This window comes from Arachis duranensis, chromosome 2, assembly GCF_000817695.3.
Source record: "Arachis duranensis cultivar V14167 chromosome 2, aradu.V14167.gnm2.J7QH, whole genome shotgun sequence".
In the NCBI taxonomy this organism is placed as follows: domain Eukaryota; kingdom Viridiplantae; phylum Streptophyta; class Magnoliopsida; order Fabales; family Fabaceae; genus Arachis; species Arachis duranensis.
Genome location: NC_029773.3, coordinates 14,771,015 through 14,776,419, shown reverse-complemented (window position 1 = coordinate 14,776,419; position 5,405 = coordinate 14,771,015).

Sequence of the window (5,405 nt, the reverse complement as noted above, 5' to 3'; positions counted from 1 at the left end):
CCCCGCGTGATTCCCTTTCCCTTTCCCTTTTCATCCGTTTTCTTTTTTTTTATTTTTTTATTTTTTTATTTTTTTAATTAAGGGTAATTTAGTAATAAAAATTAAAATTTTGGTAAAAAGAGAAGGTTTTAAAATTAAGTTAACCCTTAAGAATAATTTTATATGCAAAAAAAAGTTGAGGACGAAAATATTTTTTGATCTATACCCTAGAAATTAAAATTGTGCTTAATCCTTATTATAAAAAAGTTTGCAGTAGTGAAATTTCAGCATGACATGAAAGAGAATTATCGAGTTACGTCTATCCACAATGCATTTGATAAACCACTACTTTATGATTTATCTTGTGCTAAATTGAGTGGTATTTATCAATTCTCTGCATACTTATTCATACAATTTGCATGGTTTTACAAATCCTTCCCAATTTTGTTTAAAGGTTGAAAACTTGCTTTCTAAGCCCTTAAATTGTGTACTTTTAATTCCCCTTTATACCATTCGATGCCGTTATCCATGTGTTAAGTGTTTTCAGGCTTTATAGGGAAGGAATGGCTCAGAGGATGGAAAGGAAGCTTGCAAAAATGGAAGGAACACAAGAAACTAAGGAGCTGGTCAGCGAGAATCAACACGCACGCGTACTTGACATGTACACACAATTTGGCGCATTCCCTATCGACGCGAACGCGTATTTGACGCAGACGCGTACCATGTGCAGAAGACTATCAACGCGTATGCGTACCTGACGCGTACACGCGACATGCGCCATGTGCAAAATTCGCAGAAAACGTTAGGGACGATTTTGGGCTGAGTCTGGACCCAATTTTTGGCCCAGAAACGCAGACTAGATCCAGGGGACAGCAGGGACTCAAGAGACATTCACACATTCTCAGTTTTTAGTTCTAGTTTTAGTTTTAGGAATCTTGGAGAGATTTTACCACTTCCTCTAGGGTTCTTCACATTCAGATATTTCTAGTTTTATGCTTTTGAGTTGGATATTGGGAAGAGTTACTACCTCTGTTGAAGTTTCTATCATTCTAGTTTGTTTCCTATTCCTTTACTCTTTTATTTCCCATTTACCCTATTTAGAGTTACAACTCGATATCTTTAATTTTGGAAATTATTAATGCAAAAGTATTTTTCTATTTAATTTCTTTAATTGCTTGATCATCTCGATCCAATTCCAAATTATCATGTCTTCTTCCTACTCCCTTTATATGAATGAAAAAATGGCATCCATGTCAATGGAGTAGACTACCAACTTGGCTTTAGAGTTGATTAATATTAGGAGACCCTTGAGTTGGAAGACTCAAGAGTAAACAGGTAATTGGAAGTTGTTGGCTGGCTCTCTAGTCACTAATGCTAATCCTTCCTAAGGGAGAGGATTAGGACTTGTAAAGTGGAGTCAGCTCAACTACTTGACTTTCCTTCATTCGTTGAGGGTTAACTAAGTAGAAACAATAACCTATTACTGTTAATCTTGGAAAAACCAACAAGGATAGAACTTCCGATTAATCTTCTCCTAACCAAGACTTTTTATTTCAATTACATAAAACCTCTTATTAATTTTCATTGTTTTAATTTATAATCGTTTATTTGCCTATTTCCCAAACTCCAAATTTTTGAGAAACCCCTAATCAATAATTCGCACTCTCTTAGCAACTCGTTGGGAGACGAATTGTAAATTCTACTTCTAGTATTTTATTCTTAATTTTGTGACAACCCTTTTTAAATTGATACGCAGATTTTTTACTGATAAAGTATATTTATTAGTTTCATTGATTTATTTTTCTATATGTATTTACCTATTTGGTTTATTCTTCTAATAGTGTTTAATTAATAATTCTACAGTTCCACTATTGCTTTTAAAATTCAAATATATTAATATTTTGTCTTTTTTAATTTTCATTCTATTTGATCATCTTATTTGTTTTTCAACTCATATATACCAACTTTTTTCTTTCTGGTATGGTATCTTGTTGCCCTTTCTGTCTATTTAATAAAATTGTTTTAAGATTAGGGAGAAGAGATAGTTGAATTTATAGCATTTTCTTACCTAAAAGTACAAAAAGGTAAATTCAAGAGTGGTTCAATCAAGTTTTCATGGATAAGGATAAAGCTGAGATGCGTTTGGTGAGAGAGAGAGAAGGAGAAAAAGGTTGAGAAGATAAGATGAACTTCTCATTATCAATAATGATGAATCTCACTAAAATTATACATCTTACGGGTGTATATATAAGTAATATAGGAATGCTAACTAACTAATACTAAAAAGTAAAGGATAAATAACAAAAAAAATGCTAACTGACTAACGCTAAAGAACAGAGGATAAATAACAAAACTATAACTAATTGTGCTAAGATGGCAATCTCCTAACAGATTTTATCATTGCAGCTAATTCACCAAGTAACTAATGTCCACCAACAACCTCCCTCAAGCTTGGGATGTGGATATCGTACATGCCAAGCTTGCATTGAAACTTTGTGAATAGACCTGGAGCTAAGCTCTTTGTAAGAATGTCAACAATTTGTTTAGAGGTAGGGATAGGTAGGAATTTCAAGGAACCATCTTGGATACGATCCCGAACTGTATCACAATCGATCTCGATGTATGTAGTGCGTTCATAGAAGACGAGATTTGACACAATGTGGATCACTGACTTGTTGTCACAGAAGAGAGATATAGGTTTTTCCAGTTGTACTTGAAAGTCATGAAGGATATAGGTCAACCAACGTCCTTCGCTAGTAGCTAGAGACAAAGCTCTATACTCTTACTCAGCTGAAGAGTGTGACATTATGACCTGTTTTCTACTCTTCCAAGAAGTAGAACCCAGACACCGACCTGCGTGTATCGAGGCTTGTTCCCTAATAAGAATCAGAATAGCTAGTGAGGTGAAGGTCTGACCTTGAAGAGAAGAGGATTCTTGGCTAGAGTTTGCTTAATGTACCTCAAAATGTACAAACCATCCTTGAAGTGTTCGGTGGTCGCACAATCTAAGTATTGCCTAATTTTGTTGACAGCGAAACTAATGTCCAGACGAGTGTTGGTCAAATATAATAGCCTCTCTATAAGTCTATGATAGGGATTCATCAAATCATGAAGAGGAGAACCAGATGACTTTGAAAGATGAGAAGTGTAACACAGAAGAGTTATGGCAAGTTTCAAATATGTCAAGCTAAACTCCTCCAAGAGATCAGCTGCATAGTTTCGTTGGTATAACATGATTTCTTCCTTGCTCCTAGAAATTTCAATGCCAAGAAAATATTTAAGACGACTCAGATCCTTGATTTTGAATTTGGCATCGAGTAAAGCTTTTAACATGATTGATTTCTCCCATATCATTGCCAGCAAGAACAAAATCATCAACATAGACCAAGATGGTTGCAAAGGCAGTGGCTGAACCTTTGCTGAAGAGAGAATGGTCAACCCGAGATTGTCAAAAACCAGAGGACTTCAAAATTAAGCATAGCTTGTGAATCTATTGGTGGCTGGCTTGCTTGAGCCCAGAGAGGGAGCACTCAAGTTTGCATATAATGTTGGGAGGAGCCGAAAGACCCAGGGGCACTTTCATGTAACAGTTTCTAGAAGGTCACCATGACGAAAGGCTGTATTAACGTCTAATTAGTAAAGAAACCAACCTTTGTGAGCAGCAAGAGCTAAGAGAACCTGGGATGTTGACATTTTGAATACCGGGCTAAAGGTGTTAAAGTAAACAAAGCCAGCCATTTGGTATATCCTTTAGCGACCAGTCGCGCCTTATGGCATTCAACAGACCCATCAGGCTTCAATTTGGTCTTGAAGACTCATTTGCAACCAACAACTTTCTTGCCTTTGGGAAGTATAGTGATAATCCAAGTCTTGTTATTCTTTAAAGCTTGAAGTTCATCCTTAATTGAATTCTTCCAACAATCATATTTAATGGCTTTCTCAAAACTAGTTAGTTCAATAATGCTATCAATGGCAAGAGAGAATTCTTTTTGTTTGTGTGAGAGATTGTCAAATGAAAAAATTTGTGAGAGAGGCTGCTTGGGACATGATGGAGTAACACTGCTGGAAGTATTTGGCATAGTAGTGACATGCATACAATAAAAATTAGCAAGGTGATTAAGAGGTCTACGAATTCTACTGGATTTTCTAAGTGGTGCTTAGGGGTCATGAGGTTGTGAGGTGCTTTTAGGGATGTTGATAATATCTTCCGTAGAGATAGAGTTAGGATTAGTAACCTTCGAATGGAATCACGGGTGTGAGTGTCATGGGACGAGAGTGAATTATCTAAGTGTGATGATGCGTCTAAGTGTGGTGCATGAGATGGAGTATGGAATGAAAGAGGTGATAGATGAAATGATGTAGGTATAGAAATGGGAAAGATAGGTGTAGTATGTGTAGTAGCATAAGGATCATGAGATGAAAAGTGAGAATCTGAGACAATTTTATGTTGCTGAAATAAAAAATTATGCTCATAAAAAATGACATCTCTTGAAATAAAAATTTCTTTTGTAGTTATATCTAGTACAATGAAACCTTTGGTTCCCATTTTGAAACCCAAGAATATGGCTTTTCGAGCTTTCTTTTATAGTTTTGTTTTGTGATTACGCAAGGTTGAGGAAAATACCAAGCAAACAAAGACTTTAAAATGTTGTATGGTTTATCAAACAAAATCAGATAAAGGCTCTTGGCATGTAGAGGCTAGAAGGAACTCGATTTAAAACATGAATAGCTTGAGTAACAACATAGTTCCAAAACTTTAATGGTAAATTGCTTTCAAAAATTAAGGCTCCAACCGTATTAAGAATATATTGTTTGCTCTTTACAATGCCATTATTTTGTGGGGTTTCCACGTAGGAAGTTTGATAAATTATTTCTTAAGAATCATAAAAGGACTACATAATGAATTCTTTGCCATTATCAATTCTCATACATTTTACTTTTGTATGAAATTAAGTTTCAATGAGTTTTACAAAATGTGGAATCAAAGTAGCTACTTTAGCTTTATTTTTCATGAAATATGCCTATGTGAACCTGCTTTTATCATCCACAATAGTGAGGAAGTATTTGTGGTCGCTAATAGATTGAATTGCCAATGATCCCTAAATATGCATGTGGTTGTCAAAACAAAAAACTGATTTTGTGATACTGTGAGAAAAAGAGAGTCTCTTTTGTTTGTCAAAATGGCATGGCTCACAGGGGGCATATTTCAATTTGTAGGAAAGAAAGTTATAATGTCCTTTCATGAGTTCTATCCTATCATGCGAAATATAACCTAATCTACTATGCCATAGTGCACCTAAATCTTCTCACAAGTGAAATGGGATATAGCGATGGCTCCAAAAAAGGCAGGTGGTTTGGGAGTTGGTGATGGAGTGATTCGGAATACAGCTCTTCTATTTAAATGGTGGTGGAGGTTTTCGAAAGAA